General features: G+C 46.9%; 1 protein-coding gene across 1 annotated transcript in view; it reads right to left on the bottom strand.

Moving 5' to 3' along the window:
- LOC101322511 (pseudouridine-5'-phosphatase) overlaps window positions 1–18,041 on the bottom strand; it is a 450,455-nt gene that overhangs the window by 168,845 nt on the left and 263,569 nt on the right. Inside the window, exon 5 of the transcript XR_012329209.1 lies at window positions 12,786–12,888. The gene's annotated coding sequence lies outside the window, so the exon portion shown is untranslated. The remainder of the gene's footprint in view (window positions 1–12,785; window positions 12,889–18,041) is intronic.

Here is an 18,041-nt window from a genome sequence, read left to right as displayed (position 1 = left end):
CTGTTTGTATTAGCCAGGGTGCTCCACAGAAAGAAACAAAACCAATGGGAGATATGTATCTATGTGTAGATCTATCTTTCTATTTATTTATCTGAAGACCATTTATATAAGGAATTGGCTGACACAGTTACGGAGGTTGAGACGTCCCAACACCTGCCCTCTGCAAGCCAGAGGCCCAGGAAGGGCCTCAGTCTGAGTGTGAAGGCCTGAGAACCAGGGTAGCAATGGTGTCCATCTCCGTCCAAGGACAGGACACCAGTGTCCCAGCTCAGCAGTCAGCCAGAGAGACTGAGAGGGAATTCAACAATCCTCTATTTTTTGTTCTTTTCAGGTCCGCGGCAGATAGGTTGATGCCCACCCACCCTGAGGAGGACCACCTGCTTTGTCCCGTGTACCGATTCAATGCTGGTCTCATCTGGATGTACCTTCACAGACACATCCAGAAATAATGTTTATCCATCATAGGTGGATATAGGCTTTTGTCTTTTCTTTTTAAGTGTTGATATTTTAACTCTCCCTATCATGAGGTGCATGCAGAAATAACTTCATATGCAGAAGTGTTCTGTTAAGGGCCAGAACTGCACAACTGCTGTGCCGTGTGAAAGCAGCCGTAGACAGTATGGAAATGAACGAGCATGGCCGTGTTCCGAAAGAAGTTTTCAAAATCAGATGGGGCCTGCATTTGGCCCACAGGTTAGAGTTTGCAGCTCCCTGCGAAAGCTCAACAGAGAAATTGTGCATGTACCTAGGAACACAGAACCAAAGGCATGTTGAACAGAAGATGCCTTCACATATGTCCTCTATCCAGGAAATAAATAAATAAGCAGATGTTAATTTTCTCACTAGAAAGCCTTTTTTTAAAAGACATTTTCCTCAATGCCTGCAGCCTAATAGCAATGAGCATCATTTCACCTCATTTTATTTGCTTCTGCTCACTCGTTGCTTCAAACTGTTTGCGAATCACTTGTTTTATGGAACCGTTAAATCTCTGGAAACTAACTGAGCTCAGAAATGTGGGCCTGGGCTGGATATTCTTCTTCTTCTTTTTTTTTTTGCGGTACGCGGGCCTCTCACTGTTGTGGCCTCTCCCGTTGCGGAGCACAGGCTCCGGACGCACAGGCTCAGCGGCCATGGCTCACGGGCCCAGCCGCTCCGCGGCATGTGGGATCTTCCCGGACCGGGCACGAACCCGTGTCCCCTGCATCGGCAGGCGGACTCTCAACCACTGCGCCACCAGGGAAGCCCAGGATATTCTTTTGACTATATTAAAATGGAAAAAACACTGTCCTCATTTTTCTACAATGGTTATTGTCATCGATTCATGAAATCTTGAGCAGAAGTGAAAGCTAAGGGGCAGCTTGGGTTTAAAGGGCTACAGATAGAGTCATCATCCCATCTATAAACTAATATTAAAAGATTGACACGCAGCACAGGAAAATCATTTTCCATCACTTCAATATTGGAACCAATCTCATCTTTGCCCTCTGAGGTCCGCATCCACACACCTTCTTGAATGCATTGCATCAGGTTAAAAAGTGCATTGCTCTTTCCAGCCATTGCCAGAAAAACAAATTTGAGTATGATTTATCAGATATTCAGAGAACTACAGAGAGGAAAATGGTCTGTCGATAGGACAAAGGGGGCTGTTGACGTTTTTGTCCACAAGTTCATGAGCTTTCTTTCCTGTCTGGGTAGATTTATTATCTTGTAGAAACTGAGTCATCTCAGCATGGATTTGAAAGACACATATCAAACTTTTCCTTAGGCATTAGTTGGGCCAATTGTAACCTGGGGATATTTGATAGACAAGTCCATGGTGCTGGAGATGAGTGGTAGGCGGAGAATTTTGCAGGCACATGCCCAGTGTGTCTAGACAATCTCACCTTTCCGGTTTAGCTTGACTGTGGGCTGAAATTTCACAGGAGTCTTCCTGGCTTAGGATGAGAAAAGCCATGGTGTAGAGGAATCCTGCCCCTCCCCCCCCCCAACTTCCACATCCCCTCTTGTCTTAAAGCGGCACATTTCGGTGAAGTCTGTGGTCATTTCTATCTACCGCTTCTCGCTCAGTGTCTTTGGATACTGAAAGATAGGGTCCCTCTGGGAGTTCTACAACATTCAAGGTGGTTTCTGAAGTTCTACTGGATGGAGCAGGTCCAAAAGATTCAAAATTGTCCTGAAGCAGCAATTCTGCCATTATCCTTATAGAAAAGGACGAGCATCCGTCAGCGTCGGAAAGTGGTCCTCAAAAGGAGTCCCACTTTCCAAATAGTTTGGGACAGGAATACATACCAAACCGTGCAACGCTCACGGAGAGTAGTCAGATGCGGGAGGTTCTCGAAGACTCAGAGATACCCGAGGATATGAATTTCATCCACTTTCTTACAAGCAGCGTTTCTAAAACCCCTAGGACGATAGAAACCCCGTGTCTCGGGAGAAGGAATCGTAACTCTTGGCATGAAACGCGCCATTGGAGAGGCCGTGCAATCGCTCCCGTGCTCCTGGAGCGTCAGCGGTAGTAAACCATGCGATCTTGCCAGAAGTCAGACCGTGACTCGGGAGGTCTGGGGAGGCGCCGGCGGGTCTACATTTCTGACAAGCTCCCAGGCGGGGGGATACTGCTGGGATACAGACATTGGGTAGCAAAGGGACAGAGTCTACCTGCTGAAGCTGCCCCTTCATCTTCTGAAGCTCCATTCACCCCCTTCCAGGCTACCTGAGTTACTGCTGTTGGAATCCCCACCCGGCCAGTGGTTTTCAGTCAATCCCAGCTGCACCTTGGCATCAACTGGGAAGCTTTCAAAAAAGGCTCATCCCAGAACTGTGAAATCAGAAGCTCTACGCTGCTGCCTGGACATTCTTTTAAAAGTGAGATAAAATTCACATAACATACAATTAACCACGTTCGAACGTACTATCCAGTAGCTTCCAGTACATTCACAAGGCAGTACAATCACCACCACTAAGACGTTTCTGAACATTTTCATCACCCCAGAGAAATCCTGTAAGATTAAGCAGTCCCTCTCCATTCCCCCTGCCCTCAGCCGCTAGCATCCGCTTTCTGTCTCGAAGGACTTGCCTATTCTGAACATTTCCTGTAAGGAGAATGATACACAATATGGTCTTCTGTGTCTAGCTTCTTTCCCTTAGCCTAATATTCTCACGGTTTGTCCACGCTGTAGCCTGTGTCACCCCTTTACAGTGAGTACTGTTCCACTGGACACACAGACCACATTTTCCTGATCTCTTAAACTGTTGATAGACATCGGGCTGTTTTCACCTTTGCTGACTCTGAGTTGCCCTGTTTGTGTACATCTGTTTGAGCACCTGTTTTCAGTTCTTCTGGATACGTGACTAGGGGAGGAACTGTAGGGTCGTGCGCTAATTCCATTTTTCATCGAGGAAACGCCAAACTGTTTTTGACAGTGGCTGGACCACTTCGTGCGCCCACCGGACACTGATATTTTTTAAAAGTTCCCCATGGAGTCCGAACGCCAGCCAGTTGACAAGCTCTGCCCCATAAGCAAAGATGTCCTTGTCAGCCCTCTAAACACATAATTGTTTAATTCAGTGGAGCCCCTGGACCAGTGGCAAGAGCATCAGCTTGGAACTTGACAGAAGTGCACATTCTGGGTTCCCACCGCAGACCTACTGAATCAGGAGCTCTGGACGCAGGCTGAGTCACCCCCTCTTCACGCAAGTCCCCAGGGCAACTCTATGGTTTCACAACTGATGCCCTACATACAATTTCATAACTTGCAATATTTTCACCTAACTCTGCATCTTGTCCATTTTCCCACATCATGGATCATTATGTGAAAATATAACTTCCCACTTTTATCTATGATATCCTAACACAAAACAAGCCTATGATTCACTTAACCATTCCTTCTGGGGGGGCCTTTTGGCCTTTCCCAGTTTTTCCCCAATATAAATTGCGCTCAGTGAATATTCTTGACAATAACTCTTTGCCGACCTCTCTGTATATTTCCTTTGGTTCCATTTAGAATTATAATGAGCAGATCGTAGAGTCTGCACATTTTCCTCCTTACCCTGTGCTGAGTACTTCTTCGGGTATGAGCTCTTCCCGTGGATGGAAATCCTACACGTCACGAATGAGGAAGAAGAAATGAATTACTGGTTACGTTGAGTATATAGGAAATATTGGCTTGATTGTCCTACCAAACCAGGGGGGAAATAAATACAGAGTCACATTTATTCTCTAAGACTTTTCCAGTCTCCCTCTGTTTCTTCGGTATGTATGATGCTTGAGCCAGGCATTTAAATTCTCCTCTTATTTCTTTATCCACATTGGAAGCGGGGAAACACACTCTGTCTCCTTCCCGGGAGCTGCTCAGAATCAGCAGAGGAGAGGTGCTCCGTGTGGGGAAAGCACTTTGTAAGCGCAGAGCACAGCGCAACGTGTGAGGTGTTTTTATAAGTACATTCACTGCTTTGAACAGTTCCCTCCCAGAGGTGCCCCAATGGAAATATCCTCATTTGCTTTGAGCTGACACTTTCATAAGCCTGACCTATGTGGTTTTATTTGCTCTGAATTCGTAAGTGGCCGGCTCTTTACATGTGCCTATTTGAACACACTCCTTAAATAGCTGGGTGTCAGTTCACCTCAGTTAGATTTTGTAAATAGGGCATTTCTGGCTTTATTTTCCATTTCTCAAAAAAAAAAAAAAAAAAAAAAAGGCCACGGATAAGGACATGCCTCATTTTTCTATGACTGTATTTGGTTTGGAGTCCCCCCGAAAGTGTGTATGTTGCCTGTATTCTCATTTTTATACAATTTTACTCTCTTATTGGTTTATATGATCAACAGGCACAAATAAGAAAAAGGATGGGGAAAAAACAGCCAAGTAATAAGCCCTACAAACCTGGGGAGCCTACTATCGGGATATGTGAACTCTGCAGAGTTGAGTCAATGTGGAAAGCTCTTCTTTTCTTGACGGTGTGACATAAAATGTAGAAATATCTTAAGTGTAAATACCCTTCCCACTTTGTTAAATCAAAAGCCCAAATCAAGCTCTTGGCACAAGGAACATTAAAAAATATCCCAGGTATGAGAAGTAACTCACAGTTCTGCTGCAAACTTCTCTGATAACAAAAATATGAATAATTTCTTCCCCTCCCTCTTTTTGCCCCCTGACCTAGGGCGTTAAGAGGAAAAGCTGACGTTCTTGGTTAAACCTTCGTGTGTTTGGTGTCCGCTCCTGTCTATGCCCTGACACACTGTTTCCACTGTATGCATCTTGATGGACGTTTCCTTTGGGGGGAGAGGTAGCAGAGAAACACACAAAGAAAACAGCACCAAGATACAGTGATGTGCTGGGTAACATACTTGATACTGCAGTTTCCTTTCTAAACCTTCAGAGCAGGTTCCCTACTTAATGGAAACTCTCAGACCAAAGCGAAAATAGGTAACAGTGTCCATTTTCACCCGCGGCTGTAAAAAGCCTCGGCTTTCCTTCTAAACGAGGAACATTTCTAGACCCGGAGAGGGGCAGTAAGCAATAATGGACTGCAGCTCCGGAAGATACCCATCCCCCATGCCACGAATAACACTTCTCCCAGTAAAGAGGCGTTTTGAAAAGACTATTCTGAAGCACAGAAGAGAAGCTTTCAGGGTGCTGTAATGAGCCAAAACGAAAAGGCACGGGGCTGCGAGAAACAGAGCTGCTTATCGGAGCAGGGGGCTCATCTGTCGTTTCGCTCCCTTTTCTCGCTGAAATTCTGGCTCTCCCCAAAGTGTGGAAGCTGCGACTTGCTAAGTGGGCAGCCTTGAAAGGTAAGGCTGAAAACGCCCTTTATCGGCCACAGAACGCCTGCTTCGCGACTAGGATGAAGGTCAGCCACCAGGAGAAAGGGATGCAGATCTACCTGGGACCTTGGTCCAGGACTCAAGGCTCAGCCCGCTGCCTTGATTTCAGTAGGCGAACCCTGTCCGCGTTCCCCTGTGCGTCTCCGGGGGACTCAGGGCTCGCCCGGAGGGACGTGATGTTTGATTCAGCCCCTCGGAAGCGTCTGCTCGCCTAAGTGTCAGGAGCCGGGAGCAGAGAATCATGTGCATCCGTCCTGCTGGAGGCAGCCCTCCCAGAGCGAGCAGCCCTCGGCTCGGGAGGCTTCCGAGGCGGCGAGGGAGTCCCCGCTTGGTTTTAAACTCAGAGGGGTGGGGGGAGAGGACTGAAAAAGAAAATGAAGCCAATTTCCAACAGACCTGACAAAGGCAGGATTAGATGAAAACGGTGGTGTTTGTTTAAAAGCGGGGAGAGAGTGCCGGCTACAGCCTTGATCTCACGTTAGTTACTTGGTACCGCTGCAGCCTGAGAAAGCCGCATCTGTTACGCAGACGGCGGGGGTCGCCAGCGCTGATGGAGGGCGTAGGAGCGCCAGGCAGAAAATGAATTAGGTCTTGGAATGCCAAACTGGAAAACCCACTGGAACCAGAGCGCGGCACGCCGGCTCCGGCAGGATGCAGACACAGTAGGCGCCCGTAGAGCGTGCTTCGTGGCCGCCGCTTATTACTCGCTATTTTTAGGCACAGCGCTGAGAAGGCACAGAGCAGGGCCGGGGGAGCGCGGCCGCCCAACAACAGGCTCATTTAGGACCAGCCCCCTTCCCATGCTCTGCAGCGGCCTCTCTGTGGGACTCGGGAATTGATTATCCACCCTCCTTGTGAATGTTGGGAATGTCGGCCATTGCGAGCACACTACACAGGGCGACCTGTGCTCTTCGCGGGCAGAAAAGCAGAGGCTCAACTGTGCTCGGAGAGCAAAGGCCCAGGCGGACTCCGGCGGAGGCAAAGGGCTCTCAGGACGTTCCCGCCCGCCCTGCCCTAGGGGTCGGCCTGGAAAAGACTCAAGGGGCCCCCGGGCATGGAGTGCACTGCTGAGAACGGGGTGCATGCAGGAGGCGCCAGGAGCTAGGAAGGGCTACTGGGGTCCTACACACAGGGATGGCGGGGAGTGGGGGGCACAGGTCTGCATCACATCTTGCAGCCCCCGGCGTCTGCCGGGCAGGTGGCCTCCAGCACCCTCCACTGCGGCTCACTCGCGTCCCCATTCTCACACTGCCCACCAGCACATCGGCTCAGATCCCAAGCATTTCAGCTGCCCCTGGACCAGTCTGGGCGCCACGTGGATGACATTCGCTTCCCCACCCAAGGCAAGGAAGGCGTCATCACAGTGCCGCCCTGACATTAAGGGAAAGAAAACTCGCCACCCTAATATTCTGCGGCACGTTCTCGTATTTGTGGAACTCACTTGATTAATGATGACAAATGAATCCAGCCAAGTGTCTCATCTTAGAAGGATGGGCTAGATGGCTAAATGTGTGGGTGTACACACACACACACACACACACACACACACACACAGGGCACCAAGAACTACAGCAACAAGGAAAACCCAACCAGGAGAGAGGGAACACGTAAAACATGATCCATTGGGAGGAAATATCCATTCATCAAGCTTCAAACACACAAATCCCACGAGCAGGGAAGGAAGCATTATCACAGGACCTACTGGGGAAGGAGCACCGATTCATCGAACTTTCACGGGCCCGCATGGCAACAGGTCCAGATGATACCCATCTGGCTTTGAGACACGCATCTCTACCCAAGAGGCTGATCGCAGGGCCCTGTTTTATGCTCATCCTGACGCGACCTGGTGCCGCGTGGTGGTTTCCTGGGGTGACCCCGAATGCAACATTCCCCACACGCTCTTGTTTCCAATTTGGACAGAGGAAGGTATTGACACATGAGCAAAGAAGGGAAGGTTCCTGCCGTTCCGAGCCTTCTCGAGGTTAAAAGTTAGGTGACTGAGCTGCCTGCCCGATTCCTGAGAAGGCCTCTGTATTTGTTGCAGGAATAGAAACTACATGTCTTCAACTGTCCAGATGTCTTTCTCTAGGGTGTGAGTTTCATAATCCTCTCTATGTCCTTTGCCTCCATTATAAAGTCCCAGGGGAGTTAATTCCTCTAGGGAACTGGTTCTTAAGTGGGGGGTATTTAGTAAGTATGGGGGTATTTGGGGTTTTCAACATGGCTGGAGGTTTGGGGGATTGCTACTGGTACCTAGTGCAGAGGCCAGGGCTGCTGCTAAACATCTTACGGTGCAAAGGACAGCATGTCTGAAGCAAAGAATCACCTGGCCCCAAACGTTACCATGTCAGAGTCTATTCTAGGGTGGTTACAGATGGATACCAGGACAGGTTGAGCCCTACCTGAAATAAAAGTACCTGGACCTGGCAAACCACTAAGCAGCATGTGGGATCTTAGTTCCCCGACTAGGGATCAAACCTGTGCCCCCTGCAGTGGAAGCACGGAGTCCTAACCACTGGACGGCCAGGGAAGTCCCAGGAAAAGTCCTTTCTGCAAGTGGCTTATTTGTTCTTATGTGCCGTACAAGCTTTGTGGAGCCCATAACCACACCAGGTCTGCACCACCTACGAGAAAACTTGGGCTCTACAGAGTGTTACAGATGTGCAAGTAAGTCCTGGGAACACAGGTGTATTAGCTGTTGCCAGGTCCATGCCTTTCCGGTGCCCGACCCCTTCCCCCTTTTCCTCTGTGCAACCCTGCCTGGAATACTGCAACTCCATCCCTGGGCACCAGGCACACTTTTAAACACATGGTAGATTTCTGAGCGTATGTGGTAATGGTCTCTGGCCTAGGACTGGCCTTTCCCTGGTGTCCCGTCTTCTAAAACACAAGAGCTGGTCTAGGAGCCCATGAACAGCAGCCTGGTCATCTTTAAAAGTGTCACTGGAAAGAACCATAATTAATAAATGTTCTCGGTATTATTGTAACTGAGCAGGACCCTATGGGGACTTCCCGAGACAGACTCCCACCCCCCATGTCGTCCACCTGCCTCTTGTCTACAGAAAAACTTTCATCAAACAATAAATTTAATCAGAGAAGCGAGAAAATGCAGAAGCAAAGGAAAACAGTCAAAGAGGACAAAATAATAATAGTTTAGTCATTAAACAAAGTCGAAGACCCTTAGTTCCTCCTCAAGGCCTGTAGATCATATTCTCAGCCACGTCCTGTGAGCTGTTTTGTAGATACTGAAGCCCCCGCCAGGTGGGAGAAGTTAGCTACAGGATGACCAGACTGTAGCCATGACATAGGCTGACACAACTCTGAGAACTGGTGTCAAGGAAATGGGGACAAACTGATCCTGGAGCTGAAGACTAACTGTATGTAAAACAATCAAGATGACACCGGTCAGACCACCGCAGGACCAATTTCAAGATGATGGTCAGAGCTGACTGTACCACTTCTGCATGGGGCCCCCTGCCTCCCCCTGAGCACCCCTGAAACTCCCCTTTAAAAGCTCTTGCCCACTGATCAGCAGGGGGGAGTTGGCTTTTGGACATGAGTCTGCCTTCTCCCCACGTTGCCGGTCTCCAGAGTGAAGCCGACTTTCCTTGCCCCCCAACACTTGTCTCTCGAGTACGGGCTTTGGAGCAGCAGCAAGCGGCCGGACCTGAGTTTAGTAACGTTTTGTGGAATGAGGTCCTCCAGTGTTTTCAAAATACGAGATCCGGTTGGCTCACCAGGAAATGTGCGCTCACCTTATCCGAATTAGATGACCTCTCATGATGTCTCGCCTGCCATAAAGCATATGTGCATCTCTTCCAAAAAGAGCCGACCCGGGCCCCAGAGAGATCACTAGCCCATCCCCACACTCAGCAGGTCGGGAGAAGAGGGATTCAGTGAGTTCTGGGTTCCCCAAGCCCGGGAATTAGTGCAGGCTTCCGAGCCGCCAGGCAGGCATTTGGCGATGGAGGTGGGTGGTGATAGTTTCCATTAGTGAACACTTAAGTCATGAATGGGATTCTTATTTATGGAACATTAGAGATAACTGCAGTTTTCTTTAGGATTCAGGAGCGGATTGTGTCTACTTTTAGGCAATTCAGGTGCCCTCGGGCAGAGGTTTTGCAAATGCATTCACATAATCACCTTCGAGCAACTAGATCCTGTGTACTTAGGGCCCTTCCAATCACGGCTTTCTATATACTTCTTATCTTCAGGCGAGGGGTGCATATGCCATTTGTGTATTATGCTGCTTCTGCCCAAGGCTGCAAGTATTGGATTATACAAACAGACGTCGGTCCCCAAAGGCAGGGCTGACATCCTGGAATTAGATTCTGTTCCGGGGCCACTCAGGAAAACCATGTACTAGACCTGAGACGATGAAGCTTCTAAGGAAAGGGGACCACTTCCACACCATCAGTACCATTAGCTGTCTGACCCACAGGGGAAGGAACCACCTGTGCTCTTTAGTTGTCCTACAAATTCCGCCTGATCCATCTTTAGTTGGAGTCTGACTGCAGGCCGTTATTTCCTCATCGACAATAATACAGACTTGCCTCCTGGTGGGCTGTCAAAGTCCTACTCGGTGCATTTTCTGTCCCCACACTGTCCCAGTTACCCTGACTTCCGGGAACAACGTGTATGTCAGGTCAGTGCTTCGTGTCTGCAAAGCGCAGAGTGAAAACAAGCTGAGTGTGCCACCTGGGTGCACATGCCTCTCGTGTCTGACAATACCAAGAGTATCAGAGAACATCTCTGTGAGCCCACACCACACAGAGATGCAAGGATGGGTGAGATGCACAGACACAGAGTCAGGGAAAGAACTGAAGGCAAGACTCAGAGGCACAACTGTAACCCAGGGCGATGGTTTCACCGAGTCTTCCGCAGACACTCACCAGGGCCCCAGGTCTCTTAAATGTCATTGTTGGTGGCAATCATGCAAAATAGAATGCACGACATTATATCTTACATGATCGCCACCAGCTACAACATGGAAACCCCTCTCAGAGACGCATGCGATGGCGACGAGCATCCTTTCTTCCACCAATTTGCACGTTTTATCAGAGAGTAATTCATTACTTCTGGTTTGATCTGAGTCAACTGGTGATAACTCAGAAGGGTTTTTCCTCTTACACTCACTATTACCTAATTTTAGAGACAGCCTTTTCCCCATAGGCACCTGCTTAAATTAGTAAATCAAACAATGCTGCGTTACCTGTGGTTTTATTTTGCTTTTCAGATTCCTCCATTCTGCAAATGCTTTACATATGGGTAAGAAAATTCATTAGCTAATTTCCTTCCTACCCAGAGATGCTTTTCCAAGGGATTTTCCATTTCGATATTTGAACCTTCCTCTTCAAATCATAGTTTCTTTTCTAATGTTTTTCATTTTCATAGAAATCGACATGCCTTGCACCTTCATTGCATTATCGCCCAGGATGGTGTTCCCATCTTACACACAGCTCGTAGGTCGGATACGTCTTCCCATGGAACCGTAATCATTAGGTAACTTGATTGTCAAAAAAAGTTCGCTTTCATTCCTTAATGTTGCCAACCTGAGTTTTAAGTTAGTTTTCCCTCAATTTATTAACTTGGAACAAGAAATGATTAATATGTCAAATGCTTGCATCTCAGTATGGTTCCATCACTCCTTCCTGTTCCTGCCCCTACCAGCAAAGAAAAGATCCCAGCAACTTTGTAAGGAAGATGTTTTCTATGTAGCGACAAAACGGCAGCAGCATCTGTGATAAACAGACGCGGGTCTACGGCCAGGTGTCCGTATAGCTCTGCTTTCTTACCCACCGTACACGTCTCTCTTTCAAGTTAATGGGACTCTTTCTCTTTCACTCCCATCACATGGAACCGGACATGCCTGGTTCACTGTCCTCTGGGGATGTCCAGATTCTTTCTCTAGAAATCTCATCCCTCCTTCCAGGTCTCAACCAGATCCAACCACCTCCATGAACACGCACTGCCCTGCCCCCTGCTTTTCTAAAACCCTGTAACATTTATGGCGCAGGCGACTAGTTGAGTCAACTCAAGGCTGTTTCACTTTTCACTGCCTTCTTCAATAACTATTTATTAATCATCTACTATGTGCCCAACAAAACGCTTGGCCCCTGGGACATGACAGTAGAAGAGACGTGCTCAGGGCCTCAGTCTTGGAGTTTTAAGAAACTTGATGCAGAAACAGACATTCAGCAGAGAAACATACAAGGCATTTATTTATTAATAGGGTGATTCCCACGTCGAGAATAGTACATCTGTACAAGACACACTATAAGAAACTGTATGGCTTCTCTGAGTGAAATTCCCAGCAGGTGCTCGAAAGAAAGAAAAGAGAAAGAAACAAGGGAAGAACTAATGAAAGAAACAAAAGGAAAGAAAAGAATAAGACACGGTCTGGGTGAATACTTCCTGTTACTGTGTACAGACTCTGGTTCCTTTTGTCTGAAACAGCACCCACCTTCCTGGGGAGTCCTGCTGTCAGAAGACCTAGCTCTGATTTTAAATATTTCAAACATTCTTTGCCACTTCGAGCACCTGCACCTTATAGCCTTCCAAGCAGGACAGGAGTGTGCAGTCTTCTGGACACCAGGTTAGAGCATCCAATCCACTAAACGCTGGGCATCCCTCACCTGCCCACCTGTGCACCTTTACTGCTGCTTTCTTCTGGAGCCTGCATTCACTCACATCCATCTTACTGCTGGGACTCGTTCCTAAGCATCTTAGAAAACATTCTACCACCACCTCCTACATCTCGTTAAGTCAGCGGAAACCTGTTATATTCCTTTTAAAACCCATGTTTTTCTCAACTTCCTCCTCTGTCCTGTGTCCTGCACTTCCAACAGACTCTCTGTTTCCATCCCATCCCATCTCTCTCTCTCTGTCACAGATTCACACTGGAAGATGACGACAATGGTCCATCGCCATGTCACTGGTTAATTTTTGTACAGCTTACCTGGTTTATATGACTTCCTCTCAGTAGACAGAGCTCAGAAATGATGTGGTGGGCGCTCGACTACCCATGAATCCGCCAACATGTCGTCAGAATCCTGAATAGCCTAAAACAAAATGCAACGTGAATTATGACAAGAGAACGTACAACTCCTTGCTCTGGCCTCAAATGAACATGTGGCCTTTCGACCTTGGGCTGGTGTCTAGATATAAACTGAAGCACCTCCGTGTCTCGTACTAGCTGTGAGCATTGGCACAGATCACCTAGCAAAATGTATTGCGGGGCAAACTGTTTAGTTAGAGAGCTGGGGAAGAAACAAAGTATGTCTCATGGTTGCAGAGAATGTCCCCATTTCGTGATCTGTTACTGTCATATTCGGTTTTGCTTTTTGTGCTGTGGAATGTTATTATTTTCTAAGATGCTGTGGAACTAGCGCTGAATCCAATCCAAATGATGCAACCGAAGGGGAGCAGAACGTGCCACCCCAAGATGTGAGTGTAGGGGTTCAGGATGTGCTGCCCGCAAATGTACCAGCAGGGGTTCAGGACGTACCATCCCAAAATACGCCACTTTGGTATATTGATGATTTTAGGCTACAAGCACTTGGAAAGTAGCAAATGCAGGGAGAAGCTTTCTCTAAACCCCACTTTATCTCCTAAAGACAGATCCTCACAAAGGAACCCAGGTGTCATCAGTCCCCTCATGGGAGTGTCATCAACCTGGCAGACTTGACTCCCAGCACAGGACAGGAGTCTAGAGACATAGTTATGTACGCCTGCAGCATAGAGAGGAGAGATGCAGACACTGAGGTGTGGTCCACACCACACCCAGACACACTTCATCACAAACAGTCCCCCCTCCCATCCATCCTTCCAACGCCCCATCATCTCTCCTAAAACACACTGACTCTCCCCAAAGAGGCTCATGTCCCACCTCGTCTTCCCCAAAAGCTGCCTGGGGGAGCTGCCCATTTGCCCCTGCGTATCCCCCATGTGGACATGAGCCAGGCAGGAAACGAACTTCTGTGTGTTTCTCTCTCATTAAGCTGTCTTTTGTTACAGGGGTCTCAGAAAAGAACTCAGAAGGGTGGAGGGAAAATTATTTGTCCTCTGCTACGCAATCCTTCATGTAACTGTAGGCGATTATTTTTCCCTGAAACTCTTTTACACAATTTTCTCATGTTTATAGCATAATAACCTGAGAGTAAGACTTGGAACATCATTATTTCTTATTTGCCGAGAACGGAACAGTATGGTCATCAATGACTTTCTTCTCACGACTAATTTTCCTTGATACTTGAACTTATTATATACTTACTGGTCAGTTGTTTGCTTTCATTTTAATCATTGGACTCAAGCAGATTTTCTGTAGTTATTGCCAAAAGCTTGGGAAAAGTTACATTTATAAATCTTGAAGCAGACTAATGTTTTCTACACTTTGGCCACTCTGGTTTTGTTCCTAAAGCTTGTGCTTATGAGAGAAAAAGAAACAAACAAAACTAATTTATATGTAGCCTCAAATGTTTACTTATCCTACTTCATAGGCAAAGAATTAAACCTTCATTCTACAAATACTCAGTGAGCACCAACTCTGTGTTCTAAGCGCTGGGGAGGGGGCAGGACAGATAAAGTTGCTCTTAGGAAGCCTAGTCACTATAGCAGGAGCGAGCAACCAACAAACCAACAGGTACATGAACAAAATAATTTACGTTACATGTGTTTAGTGTGAGAGGGAGTGTGAAACATAGAAATGGAATGAGTCATACGGGTGAGGAGACTAAGAATGACGCTAAGTTGGCAGATAGAGAAACACTTCTGGACAAGCGGTCAGGGAAGGTTTGCCTGGAGAGAGGACACCTAAGCTGTCTTCATGAGGAGAGGCACCAGGTGGAAGCAGAGCCTGGGGAAGGCAGTCGTGTTTGTCAACAGAAGAGAAGAAAGGATGGTAAGGTCGGAGGCTACTGAGCCAGGGAGGTAGAAAGGCAGCCGGCTCAAGAGGTGGGCAGGGTAGGGGGGGCCACGCGGAGCCCTGGGGTCTTGAGAACGAGTTTGCCTTGTGTACGGGGTGGAATGAGAGGCTGCTGGAGGGTTCGCCCAGATCACTCAGTCTGCAGTGTGAGCACGTTGTGGCAGGGAAAGCACAGCTGGAAGCGAGACACAGATGAGCCCAGCAAGGCTGAGCGATGAAGGATGTAGTTTTATATCCATGTCACCCTACCTGTTCTTCTCGTCTGCATCGCTGCTGTGAAGGACCACCCCTAGAGAAAAGGCCACTTGCTGCTTAGATGCCCACTTGGACCGTGGCCAGGCTGGACAGCAGAGATTGTTAGGAGTAATATCAGCCTAATTAGCAGAGAATGACGGACTTGGGAAGCCTTAAACCCCAGACACATCAGTACTGGTTAGAAAGAAAGCAAAATTGGCCGGACCTTAAAAATACTGTTGGATACCATGTGACCCCAGAGTGTAGGTAGCTTCTCTCCTTCCCCTGACCTACTTGTATCTACTGCACTCGCTGTTAGCATCCCTACCGTCCACCGCCTCACCAGGAACTTGGGGGCTTGACCAGCACCGAAAGAAAAAAGTATGAAATATGAGGTTATGAGTCCCAGCAGGGAAGAACCTAGCTGCTAGAGGTTCTACAGAAGCTGTGGCTTAAAGGGCATATTTATATTCATATAGGATTCACATCATTGTATTTCTCCCTGTTCTTCAGCTGGAGTCCTTTGTTAAGAATGGTGAAGGACCTCAGATGTTAGTGTGGTTCCATTCCAACTAGCCAGCCTACCAGAGCTTCACAGATGATGGCAGAAGACAAGAGACTCCTGGGTCAGAGGCAAAAGATTGTCTGTTCTCACAGTGACAGCAGGAAGCAGAGTAGCAGCGTTCCTGCTGGTCCCCACAGGAAACATGAAGAGGGCTGGGTGATGCCTGCACACACAGTGGATTGTGTGACGGGAGAGGGACCCTGTGCTTAGGGAATGTGATAATAGGCCAGAACACTGATAATAGGCCGTATACCTGTCTGATTGTAACAACAGAGGAAGACATTGTCTTTATTAAATGGGGAGTGTAATAAGCAATAAATAAAGCAAACCTGACATTTGCTTTAGAGGAAGACCCTGTCTATCTTCCAAAGCTGTTAGCTATACAAACATCTGAGCAGGACCCTGTGGGGCTCCTGGGCACAAAACCCTTTTCCTGTCCCCCATTTCTTATTTTCAGAATAAAGGTTTCAGCCTCCTAGATCTCCCTGAGTTCCAAAGGGCAGGTTCAAACAGTTACTAATCAGGGGAGAGAGGGGATGCAGAAACAAGAGAGGAGCAGTCAAGACACAACAGCACAGCCTTGGGACAGGTCCTGGTTCCTCCTCAAGGAATATACATAACAATATCTTTGAGTTCTTCTGCAAGAACTAAAGCTCCCACCCAGGTGGAGGATGGCAACTTTAGGTTGAGAACAAGATTCCTGGAACACTGCCCTGTTACCTCACCACCAACCAATCAGAGGAAGGTCACATGCCCTGCAGCCCTCACCCCAAATTTTGCAGATAAAAACTTTTCCCCCAAAACCATCATGGAGTTGGGGGTTTTGAGCACGAGCTACCCGTTCTCCTTGCTTGGCCCTGCAATAAACCTTTATCTGCTCCAAACTGCAACATTTGGTTTGCTTGGCCTCACTGGCACACAAACTTGTGTTTGGTAACACATCCTTGAAAAGATAGCTCAGAATAAAGGCCGTCAGTACCTCTGCTTGCAGTTGATGCAGAAATGCAAGAGATCCCAGATGAATTGTCTCCCCACACCTTTTTAATGTGACTTATTGAATAAGAAAATTATGTAAAGGTATAATAGAGCCTAGAATATGTCAAAAACTGAGACATAATGACTCTTCAGTCCCCATGAAAAATGGGGTGAGAAACTCCCCATGGGTCGGTCTCCTTCCTCAACATTAGAGCTTTATTATTCCCAACAGCAGGTTTCACTGCTGCTTTAGAGCTTTCCAGTACGGTCCTAAAAGAAAATTGATGTTCAGACATCTTAGGAACTTTCAACAGTGAGTCGTCTTGACCACCTGAATTATGAAGTTAATTGCTACTATAACCTCTCTGAAAAGAAGTGAAGCTCAGTGATTCAACATCATTAGCAATCCCAAGTCAATGTCTTATTCATTGTGTGAGTGCCAGCTTTGTAGACCGTAAGAAGCCCTGAATGGCAGGCTATTATTGTCTATCAACTGTGACACTTTTTATATCATTAGAGATGCCTAAGGGATGGAAATTGATGGTAGTTTGCTTTAATTAGGTTCAGAGAGCGTGTGTGCGCGCATGCACGTATGTGTGTTGATGAGCAGTAATTTTCAGCGAGTCCCTTTGTTATGACTGATATTTTGGACTAAAGTTATTACTTAAGAGCGATCAAGTTATGGATGGAAAAGAACGAATAAAAAGAAAGATCCAAAGTTTCCTGGACAAAATGGTAAAACACACTCAAGTGCTTCCTCCACCAAATTGTTTTTAATTTTTCTACCCAGTTAGTTCCCACCAATCTATTAGCTCAACTCTCCTACTTCGGGCATACAGAATTGAGTAAAGAATTCACTTCAAAACACGTTATATTTTGTAGTTTACATCTGGAAGAATCACTGGAGCACCCAAGTCTTTCTAGATTCTGTACTGATATGTGTATGTTTGTAATCAAAGACCAAATAAGACAGAGAGAGAGAGAGAGAGAAATTAAAGAGGACAGGAAGCCATATCACTCAATCATTCCAAAGTTATTCACCTCATCTGAGCTTTCTGGAACAAAGCAGAGATCTTATAAATGGGTGAGATGTGACTAGTGTAAAGGACGTATTCCTCCAGATTGTTGCAAATGTCCACCGTGTAGCTCTGTCAGGTACATAGCAGATGGTATAATCTCTGGTGCTTTTGAGAGAAACAGTTTGAACTCTGTTGGTTTAGGGAAATAATTTTCAACCTAAATGAGGAATTAACTATGGAGGAGGAAAAAAATTAAATTGTTGAAATGTTAAAAGCATTATGCTAAAAATAAAGGAAAAAGAACTTGATAAATTAAGAGACTGCAGTTAGAGTCTCCCTAAAGGTTATCTGAGTGACCACCTTCTTAATGGTGGTCATCATACACAATAAATTCAACATATTGCTGATGAGACCAAATTATAAAAGGAATTCACTAGACTGTATGCAACTGAAAATTTGATTAAAACTCATCTGTCTTTGGCTCCTGAGTGAGAACTC

This window comes from Tursiops truncatus, chromosome X (assembly GCF_011762595.2).
Source record: "Tursiops truncatus isolate mTurTru1 chromosome X, mTurTru1.mat.Y, whole genome shotgun sequence".
Classification (NCBI taxonomy): Eukaryota; Metazoa; Chordata; class Mammalia; order Artiodactyla; family Delphinidae; genus Tursiops; species Tursiops truncatus.
Note: the sequence above shows the minus strand (reverse complement) of the source record. Positions and strands in the feature narration are given on the sequence as shown.